Here is a 17,094-nt window from a genome sequence, read left to right on the forward strand (position 1 = left end):
TATACCACTAGGTGGTGCTGTAAAACTCTTACCAAATATTATACCACTAGGTGGTGCTGCAAAACTCTTACCAAATATTATACCACTAGGTGGTGCTGCAAAACTCTTACCAAATATTATACCACTAGGTGGTGCTGTAAAACTCTTACCAAATATTATACCACTAGTTGGTGCTGCAAAACTCTTACCAAATATTATACCACTAGGTGGTGCTGCAGAGCTCTTACCAAATATTATACCACTAGGTGGTGCTGCAGAGCTCTTACCAAATATTATACCACTAGGTGGTGCTGCAGAGCTCTTACCAAATATTATACCACTAGGTGGTGCTGCAGAGCTCTTACCAAATATTATACCACTAGGTGGTGCTGCAGAGCTCTTACCAAATATTATACCACTAGGTGGTGCTGCAGAGCTCTTACCAAATATTATACCACTAGGTGGTGCTGCAGAGCTCTTACCAAATATTATACCACTAGGTGGTGCTGCAGAGCTCTTACCAAATATTATACCACTAGGTTGTGCTGCAGAGCTCTTACCAAATATTATACCACTAGGTGGTGCTGCAGAGCTCTTACCAAATATTATACCACTAGGTGGTGCTGCAGAGCTCTTACCAAATATTATACCACTAGGTGGTGCTGCAGAGCTCTTACCAAATATTATACCACTAGGTGGTGCTGCAGGGCTCTTACCAAATATTATACCACCAGGTGGTGCTGCAAAACTCTTACCAAATATTATACCACTAGGTGGTGCTGCAAAACTATTACCAAATATTATACCACTAGGTGGTGCTGCTGAGCTTTTACCAAATATTATACCACTAGGTGGTGCTGCAAAACTCTTACCAAATATTGTACCACCAGGTGGTGCTGCAGAGCTTTTACCAAATATTATACCACTAGGTGGTGCTGCAGAGCTCTTACCAAATATTATACCACTAGGTGGTGCTGCAAAACTCTTACCAAATATTATACCACTAGGTGGTGCTACAGAGCTCTTACCAAATATTATACCACTAGGTGGTGCTACAGAGCTCTTACCAAATATTATACCACTAGGTGGTGCTGTAAAACTCTTTCCAAATATTATACCACTAGGTGGTGCTGCAAAACTCTTACCAAATAATATACCACTAGGTGGTGCTGCAAAACTCTTACCAAATATTATACCACTAGGTGGTGCTGCAGAGCTCTTACCAAATATTATACCACTAGGTGGTGCTGCACAACTCTTACCAAATATTATACCACTAGGTGGTGCTGTAAAACTCTTACCAAATATTATACCACTAGTTGGTGCTGCAAAACTCTTACCAAATATTATACCACTAGGTGGTGCTGCAGAGCTCTTACCAAATATTATACCACTAGGTGGTGCTGCAAAACTCTTACCAAATATTATACCACTAGGTGGTGCTGCAGAGCTCTTACCAAATATTATACCACTAGGTGGTGCTGCAGAGCTCTTACCAAATATTATACCACTAGGTGGTGCTGCAGAGCTCTTACCAAATATTATACCACTAGGTGGTGCTGCAGAGCTCTTACCAAATATTATACCACTAGGTGGTGCTGCAGAGCTCTTACCAAATATTATACCACTAGGTTGTGCTGCAGAGCTCTTACCAAATATTATACCACTAGATGGTGCTGCAGAGCTCTTACCATATATTATACCACTAGGTTGTGCTGCAGAGCTCTTACCAAATATTATACCACTAGATGGTGCTGCAGAGCCCTTACCAAATATTATACCACTAGGTGGTGCTGCAGAGCTCTTACCAAATATTATACCACTAGGTGGTGCTGCAGAGCTCTTACCAAATATTATACCACTAGGTGGTGCTGTAAAACTCTTACCAAATATTATACCACTAGGTGGTGCTGCAAAACTCTTACCAAATATTATACCACTAGGTGGTGCTGCAGAGCTCTTACCAAATATTATACCACTAGGTGGTGCTGCAAAACTTTTACCACATATTATACCACTAGGTGGTGCTGCAGAGCTCTTACCAAATATTATACCACCAGGTGGTGCTGCAAAACTCTTACCAAATATTATACCACTAGGTGGTGCTGCAAAACTATTACCAAATATTATACCACTAGGTGGTGCTGCAGAGCTTTTACCAAATATTATACCACTAGGTGGTGCTGCAAAACTCTTACCAAATATTATACCACCAGGTGGTGCTGCAGAGCTTTTACCAAATATTATACCACTAGGTGGTGCTGCAGAGCTCTTACCAAATATTATACCACTAGGTGGTGCTGCAAAACTCTTACCACATATTATACCTGCAGATCTACCTGCAATAATGTCATATCAATTTTATATCAAAAGGTGGCGATGCAGAGGGGGCAATCACTAAATCAGCAACTAATTAAAAACAAGTAATAATCCCTGTATTGGAAATGATCCCAGTGTAGATGAGTTACTCATCCATTGCACCCCATTGTCTGGGTGTATTCACCTGACAGGTGGGCATTGCATACAGGCGTCACATGCAATATGTCAGTCCCTAGTAATGAGGCCCCGGCAGCCATATTGTCTTCCTATACTTCCTGATGGGTTCACGGCGTCTCAATTTACCGGGCAGAAAGTAAGAAAATCTAAATATGAACTTTTTATCTGAGATCAAAGAGCAGAACGAGTCTGATAAGATGAAAATGATCAGACATCTCCTGCCCTCTGTCTCTCTATGTAGGAGAACAGGAAAAACATGCTGTGTACTGGGAAGCTGGAAAAAAAATTCAAATGCAGTGAAATTGGTGGAAAAACATATTCTTTCACTATGCGTTACAAATGACGCGTCTCCTTTATTCTTTGGCTCGGTATGATCACGGGGATACAAAATGTATACAGGTTTTAAGGCTTTTTAACCAGTAATGTTTTCATTGCTACGATAGATTTTTTTTTTCAGACTGATGGCAACAGACAGTTTAAGCTCCTCCCTTTTGATTGGAAAATGGGGGGGGGGGTCACTGAACACAGTTTTTATGGTGCACCTTCACTATACAGCGTTTGCCACAATTCTGTCACAGCATTAAATGTGTCACAAGCTCCAACTAAGCGCTAACACGACCTTTTAGGTGCATTTTTTAAATTATTTTTAAATTTTTCTTGACTCAATAAGAACAGTTCCACATAAAGCGACACACACGTAAGTGCGACACATCTACCGTCAGTGGAACTGGTTGTGGACGTCCTTTAAATACATATGAAACCAGTTTGCACATTGTTTCTAGTACAAGTTCAGACCTGGCGCAGCCGGAATAATAGACCTGATCCGTAATTCCCTACCGTATATATGTGTGGCTGAGGGTTATGTATCACTGACAAATAACCAGGACAAAGAACGTGGAGGGTTAAACATGGTTTATTATATACAACCCTCTTCCTATACCTAAAGCTGTTGATCCAGAAGAAGGCGAAAAACCTGGACAATTTATGCCTCAGGGAAAAATTCCTTCTTGACCCCTGGAAAAGGCGATCAGTTCTAAAACCCTGGACCAAAGCCACAATATAAGTCCAGTCCTGCAGAATGTGGTGGGGGCTCCCGGTACCATCGTCTCCTCTGGACCACACAGGCCGAACATTATTCATCTCCACTGCTGAAAGAGAGAACACACACTGCCCCCTATAGGAGAGACTGGGGACTGTTACTAGTAGCACCTAATAAAAGGAGCAAATAAAGAGTTAGGGGAAAAATCCATTCTATTTACATATAATTATTATTATGACTGTGTATCATTTCTAATTCTTTAGTTTTAGAATATCTTCCATCTCTCCTCACTCACAGACTTGGCATTTAGGGGCAGAAATTCACATAAAACATGAACAGCGTAATATAGTCAGATCCACTTACAGACCGCACACTCACAGGACAGGTGACTCACAGCCTCACCCTCACACAATCGGGTCACTTCTGGCCGGACCCACTTACAAACCGCACATTCAAAGGACAGGACACTCACAGCCTAACCCTCACACAATCGGGTCACTTCTGGCCGGACCCACTTACAAACAGCACACTCACAGGACAGTAGATTTGCAGCCTCACCCTCACACAATCGGGTCACTTCTGGCCGGGCCCACTTACTAACTGCACATTCAAAGGACAGGAGACTCACAGCCTAACCCTCACACAATCGGGTCACTTCTGGCCGGACCCACTTACAACCCGCACACTCACAGGACAGGAGACTCACAACCTAACCCTCACACAATCGGGTCACTTCTGGCCGGACCCACTTACAGACTGCACATTCAGAGTACAGGAGACTCGCAGCCTAACCCTCACACAGCCGGGTCACTTCTGGCCGGACCCACTTACAGACCGCACATTCACAGGACAGGAGACTCGCAGCCTAACCCTCACACAGCCGGGTCACTTCTGGCCGGGCCCACTTACAAACAGCACACTCACAGGACAGTAGATTTGCAGCCTCACCCTCACACAATCGGGTCACTTCTGGCCGGGCCCACTTACTAACTGCACATTCAAAGGACAGGAGACTCACAGCCTAACCCTCACACAATCGGGTCACTTCTGGCCGGACCCACTTACAACCCGCACACTCACAGGACAGGAGACTCACAACCTAACCCTCACACAATCGGGTCACTTCTGGCCGGACCCACTTACAGACTGCACATTCAGAGTACAGGAGACTCGCAGCCTAACCCTCACACAGCCGGGTCACTTCTGGCCGGACCCACTTACAGACCGCACATTCACAGGACAGGAGACTCGCAGCCTAACCCTCACACAGCCGGGTCACTTCTGGCCGGGCCCACTTACAAACAGCACACTCACAGGACAGTAGATTTGCAGCCTCACACAATCGGGTCACTTCTGGCCGATTCCACTTACACACACCGCACATTCAAAGGACAGGAGACTCACAGCCTAACCCTCACACAATCGGGTCACTTCTGGCCGGACCCACTTACAACCCACACACTCACAGGACAGGAGACGCACGGCCTCAAGCTCACACAATCAGGTCACTTCTGGCAGGACCCACTTACAAACCGCACATTCAGAGTACAGGAGACTCGCAGCCTAACCCTCACACAATCGGGTCACTTCTGGCCGGACCCACTTACAAACCGCACACTGACAGGACAGGAGACTCGCAGCCTAACCCTCACACAATCGGGTCACTTCTGGCCGGACCCACTTACAAACCGCACACTCACAGGACAGGAGACTCGCAGCCTAACCCTCACACAACCGGGTCACTTCTGGCCGGACCCACTTACATCCCGCACATTCAAAAGACAGTAGATTCGCAGCCTCACCCTCACACAATCGGGTCACTTCTGGCCGGACCCACTTACACACACCGCACATTCAAAGGACAGGAGACTCACAGCCTAACCCTCACACAATCGGGTCACTTCTGGCCGGACCCACTTACAACCCACACATTCAAAGGACAGGAGACTCACAGCCTAACCCTCACACAATCGGGTCACTTCTGGCCGGGCCCACTTACAAACAGCACACTCACAGGACAGGAGACTCGCAGCCTAACCCTCACACAATCGGGTCACTTCTGGCCTGGCCCACTTACAAACCGCACATTCAAAGGACAGGACACTCACAGCCTAACCCTCACACAATCGGGTCACTTCTGGCCGGACCCACTTACAGACAGCACATTCAAAAGACAGTAGTTTCGCAGCCTCACCCTCACACAATCGGGTCACTTCTGGCCGGACCCACTTACACACACCGCACATTCAAAGGACAGGAGACTCACAGCCTAACCCTCACACAATCGGGTCACTTCTGGCCGGACCCACTTACGAACCGCACTTTCAAAAGAAAGATGACTCGCAGCCTAACCCTCACACAATCGGGTCACTTTTGGCTGGACCAACTTACAACCCGCACATTCAAAAGACAGTAGATTCGCAGCCTAACCCCCACACAATCGGGTCACTTCTGGCAGGACCCACCTACAGACTGCACATTTAAAGGACAGGACACTCACAGCCTAACCCTCACACAACGGGTCACTTCTGGCCTGGCCCACTTGCAACCCGCACATTTAAAAGACAGTAAACTCGCAGCCTAACCCTCAAACAATTGGGTCACTTCTGGCCTGGCCCACTTACAAACCGCACACTCACAGGACAGGAGACTCGCAGCCTAACCCTCACACAATCGGGTCACTTCTGGCCTGGCCCACTTACAAACCGCACACTCACAGGACAGGAGACGCACGGCCTCACCCTCACACAATCGGGTCACTTCTGGCCGGACCCACTTACAAACCGCACATTCAAAGGACAGGAGACTCACAGCCTAACCCTCACACAACGGGTCACTTCTGGCCGGTTCCACTTGCAACCCGCACATTCAAAAAACTGTAAACTCGCAGCCTAACCCTCACACAATCGGGTCACTTCTGGCCGGACCCACTTACAAACCGCACACTCACAGGACAGGAGACTCGCAGCCTGACCCTCACACATCCAGGTAGCAGAACCCCTTCACCCACAGAATATAGTTACAGCCACTTGAGCGTTGTTCACATTGGTTGTCGGGTGCAGATTCTCTGTGTCATCACAGGCTCCAGGAATAACCGGCCGCGTCTTCTCCAGTGTGAGGAATTCTGGGAATAAGAGCACAGACATATTGAAGCAGCCGTACACCGAGCTTTATGTGACCCTATAAGACATGTGGGCGGGGCTTAATGGGTTATTATTCATTGTTATTCTGGCTGATGCAGACTCCTTATACACTAGATGAGTGAAGGGGGCTGTTACACCTCCATAAGGGGCGTGTGCCCTGGTGTAACAGGTCAGAGAATACCCCCAGTCCAGGCCTACGCTAGATTATACCCCGGAGTATAACCCCATCATAAACCTTCTGAGAATTACTTTTACTACATTTTATTGGGGATTCAGCTATGACAAGTTAAAGAGAACCTGTCACCAGGTTTTACCCCACTAAACTCCCAGTTCCCTCAGGTTGGGGATGAAATGTCCTTTCTAGAATTCCCTCTTTCATATGAAATCTCACCTGTTTTCCGTTAAAAAAAAAATCTCCTCCAAAGTCAGTGAAATATGACTCTTCTCATCGCATTTCCACATGAGATGAGTCAAATTTAGTGGCTGGTGGCGAAATGTCACTTCAAAAGCCCAAATCTTCTGTGTTATAGAACCTAGAAACTGCTGGTGTTATATTAAAGATAGGAATCTCATTTTTCAGATCCCATCAGGTTTATGGTTTTGTGAGCTACAGAACTAAATACATAGTTAGGAATGCAAACTGCAGATTATGGCGCCTAACAGGTTAACTACCACAATACCCTGTTATAGAGTTTACCCCCCAGGTATAATATGGCCTGGACCAGACTATACCCATGTTAGAGGGGTAGATTCTGGCCTGAAGGGGGGTATAATTTGGCATAGGATATTTTATAGCCTGGGGTATACTATATCCCGGGTATAATCTGGGTTATTGTGTCCTGCTACACAAGGCTCGGCCATGGCATGTAGAGGGTATGGGGCTCGGGTACTGATCCGAATCTTCCCCTGGGTTATGTATGCTCTGGCTACACCCATGTCTTGTGCCCCCTGCTCCCCTATATAAATACTATGGGGCAGATTTACTTACCTCGCCCATTCCCGACCCAGCGGCGCGTTCTCTGCTCTGGATTCGGGTCCGGACGGGATTTATGAAGGCAGTTCCTCCGCCGTCCACCAGGTGGCGCTGCTGCGCTGAAAATCATCTGTACGCGCCGGAATGCACCACCTCGGACCAGGTGAAGGTAAGCGCTTCCCAAGCGACACTTTTTCGGTTTTTAAATGCGGCGGTTTTTCCGAATACGTCGGGTTTTCGTTCGGCCACGCCCCCGATTTCCGTCGCGCGCATGCCGGCGCCGATGCGCCACAATCCGATCGCGTGCGACACAATCCCGGGGCAATTCAGGTACAAACGGCGTAAATCGGAAATATTCGGGTAACACGTCGGGAAAACGCGATTTGGGCCCTTAGTAAATGACCCCCTATATGTATCTTAGATCTGCCCACTGCTCCACCTCATCTGCTATTAGCCCCTCCCTTTTCTTCTATCCATCCTGAACTGAACCTCAAGCCCCAAATCTGACCTTTTACGATTTTCGAGGCGTTTCCAGCACATATTTGGGGGTCCGGGCAGGAGTCTCCTCATTGTGGCGGCCACTGAAGCTCGTCTGCTCCTTCTACATCCAGGAGACAGATGGATTAAATGACCGTTGGAAATGGAATGTAGGCGTATCATAGATGACCATAGCAACCAATAACAGCACTGCTTTCAGCATAAGTGGATGGAAATGAAAGCTGCAATATGATTGGCTGTAATAAAAGAAGGGAGGGTGTGAGGTACAGGGGTGGTATAAGAGGTACAGTGAGGAGGTATGAGGCACAGCAGTGGTATAAGGGGTACAGTGAGGAGGTATGAGGCACAGCAGTGGGATAAGGGGTACAGTGAGGAGCTATGAGGCACAGCAGTGGTATAAGGGGTACAGTGAGGAGGTATGAGGCACAGCAGTGGGATAAGGGGTACAGTGAGGAGGTATGAGGCACAGCAGTGGGATAAGGGGTACAGTGAGGAGGTATGAGGCGCAGCAGTGGGATAAGGGGTACAGTGAGGAGGTATGAGGCACAGCAGTGGGATAAGGGGTACAGTGAGGAGGTATGAGGCACAGCAGTGGGATAAGGGGTACAGTGAGGAGGTATGAGGCGCAGCAGTGGGATAAGGGGTACAGTGAGGAGGTATGAGGCACAGCAGTGGGATAAGGGGTACAGTGAGGAGGTATGAGGCACAGGGGTGGTATAAGGGGTACAGTGAGGAGGTATGAGGAACAACAGGGGGATAAGGGGTACAGTGAGGAGGTATGAGGCACAGGGGTGGTATAAGGGGTACAGTGAGGAGGTATGAGGTGCAGCAGTGGGATAAGGGGTACAGTGAGGAGGTATGAGGTACCGCAGTGGGATAAGGGGTACAGTGAGGAGGTATGAGGCACAGCAGTGGGATAAGGGGGCAATGAGGACATATGAGGCACAGCAGTGGGATAAGGGGTACAGTGAGGAGGTATGAGGCACAGCAGTGGGATAAGGGGTACAGTGAGGAGCTATGAGGCACAGCAGTGGGATAAGGGGTACAGTGAGGAGGTATGAGGCACAGAAGTGGGATAATGGGTACAGTGAGGAGGTATGAGGCACAGCAGTGGGATAAGGGTTACAGTGAGGAGGTATGAGGCACAGGGGTGGTATAAGGGGTACAGTGAGGAGGTATGAGGTGCAGCAGTGGGATAAGTGGTACAGTGAGGAGGTATGAGGCACAGCAGTGGGATAAGGGGTACAGTGAGGAGGTATGAGGCACAGGGGTGGTATAAGGGGTACAGTGAGGAGGTATGAGGTGCAGCAGTGGGATAAGTGGTACAGTGAGGAGGTATGAGGCACAGCAGTGGGATAAGGGGTACAGTGAGGAGGTATGAGGCACAGGGGTGGTATAAGGGGTACAGTGAGGAGGTATGAGGTGCAGCAGTGGGATAAGTGGGCAATGAGGAGGTATGATAAGGGGTACAGTGAGGAGGTATGAGGCACAGCAGTGGGATAAGGGGTAGAGTGAGGAGGTATGAGGCACAGGGGTGGTATAAGGGGTACAGTGAGGAGGTATGAGGCACAGCAGTGGGATAATGGGTACAATGAGGAGGTATGAGGCACAGCAGTGGGATAAGGGGTACAGTGAGGAGGTAGGAGGCACAGCAGTGGGATAAAGGGTACAGTGAGGAGGTATGAGGCACAGCAGCGGGATAAGGGGTACAGTGAGGGGGTATGAGGCACAGGGGTGGTATAAGGGGTACAGTGAGGAGGTAGGAGGCACAGCAGTGGGATAAGGGGTAGAGTGCGGAGGTATGAGGCACAGCAGTAATATAAGGGGTAGAGTGAGGAGGTATGAGGCACAGCAGTGGTATAAGGGGTACAGTGAGGAGGTATGAGGCACAGCAGTGGTATAAGGGGTACAGTGAGGAGGTATGAGGCACAGGGGTGGTATAAGGGGTACAGTGAGGAGGTATGAGGCACAACACGGGGATAAGGTGTACAGTGAGGGGGTATGAGGCACAGCAGTGGGATAAGGGTTACAGTGAGGGGGTATGAGGCACAGCAGTGGGATAAGGGGTACAGTGAGGAGGTATGAGGCACAGCAGTGGGATAAGGGGTACAGTGAGGAGGTATGAGGCACAGCAGTGGGATAAGGGTTACAGTGAGGAGGTATGAGGCACAGCAGTGGGATAAGGGGTACAGTGAGTAGGTATGAGGCACAGGGGAGGTATAAGGGGTACAGTGAGGAGGTTTGAGGCACAACACGGGGATAAGGGGTACAGTGAGGAGGTATGAGGCACAGCAGTGGGATAAGGGTTACAGTGAGGGGGTATGAGGCACAGCAGTGGGATAAGGGGGCAATGAGGAGGTATGAGGCACAGCAGTGGGATAAGGGTTACAGTGAGGAGGTATGAGGCACAGCAGTGGGATAAGGAGGCAGTGAGGAGGTATGAGGCACAGCAGTGGGATAATGGGTACAGTGAGGAGGTATGAGGCACAGCAGTGGGATAAGGGGTACAGTGAGTAAGTATGAGGCACAACAGGGGGATAAGGGGTACAGTGAGGAGGTAGGAGGCACAGCAGTGGGATAAGGGGGCAATGAGGAGGTATGAGGCACAGCAGTGGGATAAGGGGTAGAGTGTGGAGGTATGAGGCACTGCAGTAATATAAGGGGTAGAGTGAGGAGGTATGAGGCACAGCAGTGGTATAAGGGGTACAGTGAGGAGGTATGAGGCACAGTGGTGGTATAAGGGGTACAGTGAGGAGGTATGAGGCACAACACGGGGATAAGGTGTACAGTGAGGGGGTATGAGGCACAGCAGTGGGATAAGGGTTACAGTGAGGGGGTATGAGGCACAGCAGTGGGATAAGGGGTACAGTGAGGAGGTATGAGGCACAGCAGTGGGATAAGGGGTACAGTGAGGAGGTATGAGGCACAGCAGTGGGATAAGGGGTACAGTGAGTAGGTATGAGGCACAGGGGTGGTATAAGGGGTACAGTGAGGAGGTTTGAGGCACAACACGGGGATAAGGTGTACAGTGAGGGGGTATGAGGCACAGCAGTGGGATAAGGGTTACAGTGAGGGGGTATGAGGCACAGCAGTGGGATAAGAGGGCAATGAGGAGGTATGAGGCACAGCATTGGGATAAGGGTTACAGTGAGGAGGTATGAGGCACAGCAGTGGGATAAGGAGGCAGTGAGGAGGTATGAGGCACAGCAGTGGGATAATGGGTACAGTGAGGAGGTATGAGGCACAGCAGTGGGATAAGGGGTACAGTGAGTAGGTATGAGGCACAACAGGGGGATAAGTGGTACAGTGAGGAGGTATGAGGCACAGCAATGTGATAAGGGGTACAGTGAGGAGGTATGAGGCACAGCAGTGGGATAAGGAGTACAAAGAGGAGGTGTGAGGCAGAGCAGGCACAGATAAGGGGTACATTTAGGAGGTATGACCATAGCTTCCAATTTATCCCGTATTTGGCAGGACAGTCCCGGTTTTTCACCTCTGTCCCCCTGTCACAGGCAGCTGGGAGATTCTCCCAGATATTCCCTCCGGGTCCCGCACAGTGGGATAAGGGGAACAGTGAGGAGGTATGGGGCATAACAGGGGGATAAGGGATACAGTGAGGAGGTATTAGGCACAGCAGTGGGATAAGGGATACAGTGAGGAGGTAGGAGGCACAGCAGTGGGATAAGGGATAGGATACAGTGAGGAGGTAGGAGGCACAGCAGTGGGATAAGGGGTACAGTGAGGAGGTATGAGGCACAGCAGTGGGATAAGGGGGCAATGAGTAGGTATGAGGCACAGCAGTGGGATAATAGGTACAGTGAGGAGGTATGAGGCACAGCAGTGGGATAAGGGATACAGTGAGGAGGTAGGAGGCACAGCAGTGGGATAAGGGGTACAGTGAGGAGGTATGAGGCACAACAGGGGGATAAGGGGTACAGTGAGGAGGTATGAGGCACAGCAATGTGATAAGGGGTACAGTGAGGAGGTATGAGGCACAGCAGTGGGATAAGGAGTACAAAGAGGAGGTGTGAGGCAGAGCAGGCACAGATAAGGGATACATTTAGGAGATATGAGGGACCATAGCTTCCAATTTATCCCGTATTTGGCAGGACAGTCCCGGTTTTTCACCTCTGTCCCCCTGTCACAGGCAGCTGGGAGATTCTCCCAGATATTCCCTCCGGGTCCCGCACAGTGGGATAAGGGGAACAGTGAGGAGGTATGGGGCATAACAGGGGGATAAGGGATACAGTGAGGAGGTAGGAGGCACAGCAGTGGGATAAGGGATAGGATACAGTGAGGAGGTAGGAGGCACAGCAGTGGGATAAGGGGTACAGTGAGGAGGTATGAGGCACAGCAGTGGGATAAGGGGGCAATGAGTAGGTATGAGGCACAGCAGTGGGATAATAGGTACAGTGAGGAGGTATGAGGCACAGCAGTGGGATAAGGGATACAGTGAGGAGGTAGGAGGCACAGCAGTGGGATAAGGGGTACAGTGAGGAGGTATGAGGCACAGCAGTGGGATAAGGGGGCAATGAGTAGGTATGAGGCACAGCAGTGGGATAATAGGTACAGTGAGGAGGTATGAGGCACAGAAGTGGGATAAGGGATACAGTGAGGAGGTATGAGGCACAGCAGTGGGATAAGGGGGCAATGAGTAGGTATGAGGCACAGCAGTGGGATAATGGGTACAATGAGGAGGTAGGAGGCACAGCAGTGGGATAAGGGTTACAGTGAGGAGGTATGAGGCACAACAGGGGGATAAGGTGTACAGTGAGGAGGTATGAAGCACAGTAATGTGATAAGGGGTACAGTGAGGAGGTATGAGGCACAGCAGTGGGATAAGGGTTACAGTGAGGAGGTATGAGGCACAACAGGGGGATAAGGGGTACAGTGAGGAGGTATGAGGCACAGCAGTGGGATAAGGAGTACAAAGAGGAGATGTGAGGCAGAGCAGGCACAGATAAGGGGTACATTTAGGAGGTATGAGGCACCATAGCTTCCAATTTATCCCGCATTTGGCAGGACAGTCCCGGTTTTTCACCTCTGTCCCCCTGTCACAGGCAGCTGGGAGATTCTCCCAGATATTCCCTCCGGGTCCCGCACTGTCTGGGGTTGTCCCCGCTCTGTGTCCCGCATAGTAAATACTTTTAAAGCCAGAACTTGCGTGCATTACTTCTTTGGACATCAGGCAGGGAATCCTTTTGAGAGATGTGTCGGGTTAGCGGGAAAGCAGGCACCACGTCATCATGGAAACATCACCATCTGTCCATATATGGTCTCCACATATCCCAGGGCTTCCCCAGACACAAGGGGGAGATTTATCATCAAGTTTCTGAGGTAAAACTGTTCCAGTTGCCCACGGAAACCAATCAGAGCTCAGCTTTAATTACATAAACAGCTGTGGGAAAATGAAAGCTGATCTCTGATTGGTCGCCATGGAAGACTAGAACAGTTGTGCTCTAAGAGACTTCTGATAAATTCCTCCCAAGGTCTCTATTTAATTAAATTTTTTGGGATTTGAACCCGAAACCTCCACACTCCACGAGACACAGAAGCTCCATCCAGAAGGATATGGGATTAGGGGCTTTCTATAAGTGGATTTTTTGTAGAGCTGTTAACCCTCTGTTATAGAGAGGCATCTTCTCAGAGATTATTGATGTCATTATTGAGACATTTCTTATGATTTTTATAATTTATTATTATTACCGTATATGTGTTATATTTATTTGTAGCATTATGGAGACGATTATTATTATTAATAATAATAATCGTTTCCATAGTAATAATAATGATTGTCTCATAGTGTAAGGCTACATTCACACTACCATTGCCCGCCGTACCGTACCGTAACATAGAGCCCGGCGCCAAATTCTGAATTTATTGCGATGTATGGGGGCCGTATATACATCCCTCATACGTTCGGGTGAATGTAGCCTTACAGAAAAGCTCTTAGTTACATAAAATCCTCCCAAAAACGCAGTTTATAGCCTAGTAGATAATGGCTCCCTATCTCCATTGTAGGTGGAGTGTGGAGGTTCGGGGTTTAAATCCCAGCTGGGGAATAAATTTGTTTAATATTATTATAGAGACGATGATTATTATTATGATTTTATTGTAAATATTTGGGGTGTGGGGATCGCTGCAGCACGCTACGCTTCCCACGATTTTGTCCTTCTTTCTCATCTAGAAATGTTGGGAGGTATGGAGTACATATCACTAATGTATATGGGAATATAATGACCTCACACAATGGGGCTCATTTACTAAGGGTCCTTTGGCCGTGACTCCGTCTGGTTTTCCCGATAATTTCGGATTTGCGCCATTTTGGGCCGAATTGCCCCAGATTTTGGCGCACGTGATCGGATTGTGTCGCATCGGCGCCGGCTTGCATGCGACGGAAAACGGGGGTTGTGGCCATCGGAAAACCCGAAGGATTCGGAAAAAACGCGGTATTTAAAAAAAATTTGTGTCGTTTGACACGCACTTACATGCACCAGGAAGGAGATGGTGAACTCCGGCGGACCTCGGCGCAGCAGCAACACATGCAGGATATAGGGCGCATGACCTTAGTGAATCCCGGCAGGACGCGAATCCACGTTGGACAATGCGCCATGGAATCGCAAATGGACCGGGTAAGTAAATGAGCCCCAATGTGGATACTGCTTAGCGTTACATGGAAGCAGTACCACCACATGGTACAAGTTTTACCTCAGAGAAGCCAAATGCTGCCATGTTTCTGCTCCTGGACACCTCACACTCCACAGACATGGCTGACATTTGGGAGGTTATTGCTTCACACTACATGGAGTATATCACTGATTTCAGTGTATTTACCTCACACATTGTGGATGCTGCTTAGAGTTACATGGGAGCAGTGCTACCTACCACATGGTACAAGTTTTACCTCAGAGAAGCCAAATGCTGCCATGTTTCTGCTCCCGGCCACCTCACACACTACAGACATGGCTGACATTTGGGAGGTTATTGCTTCACACTACATGGAGTATATCACGGATTTTAGTGTAATTACCTCACACAATGTGGATGCTTAATTAGAGTTACATGGGAGCAGTGCTACCTACCACATGGTAGAAGTTTTACCTCAGAGAAGCCAAATGCTGCCATGTTTCTGCTCCTGGACACCTGACACAGACATGGCTGACATTTTGGAGGTTATTGCTTCACACTACATGGAGTATATCACCGATTTCAGTGTATTTACCTCACACATTGTGGATGCTGCTTAGAGTTACATGGAGGCAGTGCTACCTACCACATGGTACAAGTTTTACCTCAGAGAAGCCAAATGCTGCCATGTTTCTGCTCCCGGCCACCTCACACACTACAGACATGGCTGACATTTGGGGGCTTATTGCTTCACACTACATAGAGTATATCACTGATTTCAGTGTAATTACCTCACACATTGTGGATGCTGCTTAGAGTTACATGGAGGCAGTGCTACCTACCACATGGTACAAGTTTTACCTCAGAGAAGCCAAATGCTGCCATGTTTCTGCTCCCGGCCACCTCACACACTACAGACATGGCTGACATTTGGGGGCTTATTGCTTCACACTACATAGAATATATCACTGATTTCAGTGTAATTACCTCACACATTGTGGATGCTTAATTAGAGTTACATGGGAGCAGTGCTACCTACCACATGGTAGAAGTTTTACCTCAGAGAAGCCAAATGCTGCCATGTTTCTGCTCCTGGACACCTCACACAGACATGGCTGACATTTTGGAGGTTATTGCTTTACACTACATGGAGTATATCACTGATTTCAGTGTATTTACCTCACACATTGTGGATGCTGCTTAGAGTTACATGGCCGTTGACGTTTCTGCTGAAAAAAACATGGATCCTATTTATATACCGCATTCTGTTCCTGTTAATGATATATTCCTCTACAGCGGCCATCTTGGACCAAGAGACCCAAACAGAAGCCATTTTGAAGACATTTTAAGTATTAGCCGGGGGTCAAGCCGGGGGTCAAGCACTGTCCAGCTAATGTCATGATTCAAATTTCATTTTTATGTAACCTGTTTGCTCGCCTGCCAGCTAATTCCCTTTGACATTTAATGAGGAGCCGGTCTGTCCTTCACTCTTGTCATATATTTTGGTTCTAGCATCTCCTTATCTCCTGTTTTGACTTGCTTGTGTTTTCTTCTCAGGGAAATGAGTATAAACAAGGCCTCTGAGAAGAAATAGTTAACCTTTTCGGAGAATGTCCTGGTAAATTCATTATGGCCAATGGTATTGCAGTATTCTATCTCTATTTCACGCCCTCTGCAAGCTTTTTTTCTGTTTTTATATACACGACTGCAGGTTTTGACATAAACAGTGTGATTTGAGTGCAGCTAAAGACCATGTCTGGTTTGTTCTCTCCTCCAGGTACCGGAGTTAATTTGAAAGTCACCTTTACAACTAATAAGGGCAGTTTAAGCCCTAGATAAAAATCTCTAACAGTTCCCTTGTATATTTAATATACAGTATTTTACCTTTTGTACTATTCCAGTGATGGCGAACCTTTTAGGGGCCGAGTGCCGAAACTACAAGCAGAAGCCACATATTTTTCACAAAGGGCCAAATGCCAATTTAAAGTAACAGGTTTCATGCGTATTGGCGCCCTGAGGACACCAATACAGGAGAAAGAAGGAGAAATTCATATTATTATTGTAGTTTCTCTCTAAAATCTCCTTAACAGGATGAATCACAGGTCCAGAGAAGGGGCTACAATGATAATCAAGCTCTGTCCACACCACCTTGATTCAGCTCTTGAGTCCTGAATGGTGACCTTTGTGCTGGGTGATGGCCTGGGTGCCAAAAGAGAGGGCTCCGAGTGCCACCTCTGGCACCCGTGCCATAGGTTCGCCACCACTGTACTATACTATCCATATACAGTATCACATGTCACAGGCTTCATGAAACGCTTACACAAGGAACGTCTCAACCC

The 17,094-nt window shown here is 48.2% G+C and overlaps 1 long non-coding RNA gene across 2 annotated transcripts; it reads right to left on the reverse strand.

The window, feature by feature from the left end:
* Nucleotides 1-3,370: 3,370 nt before the first annotated feature.
* On the reverse strand, nt 3,371-14,921 carry LOC140075875 (uncharacterized). 2 transcript variants are annotated; one of them, XR_011849474.1, is made up of 3 exons: nt 14,837-14,921; nt 8,139-8,231; nt 3,371-6,638 (listed from the first exon to the last, which is right to left on the reverse strand). It is a non-coding gene; the product is annotated as an uncharacterized lncRNA (long non-coding RNA). The 2 variants fall into 2 exon arrangements; XR_011849473.1 differs by lacking the exon at nt 14,837-14,921 and having other exon boundaries at nt 8,139-8,360.
* Nucleotides 14,922-17,094: the final 2,173 nt, after the last annotated feature.

This window comes from Engystomops pustulosus, chromosome 8, assembly GCF_040894005.1.
Source record: "Engystomops pustulosus chromosome 8, aEngPut4.maternal, whole genome shotgun sequence".
Taxonomy (NCBI): domain Eukaryota; kingdom Metazoa; phylum Chordata; class Amphibia; order Anura; family Leptodactylidae; genus Engystomops; species Engystomops pustulosus.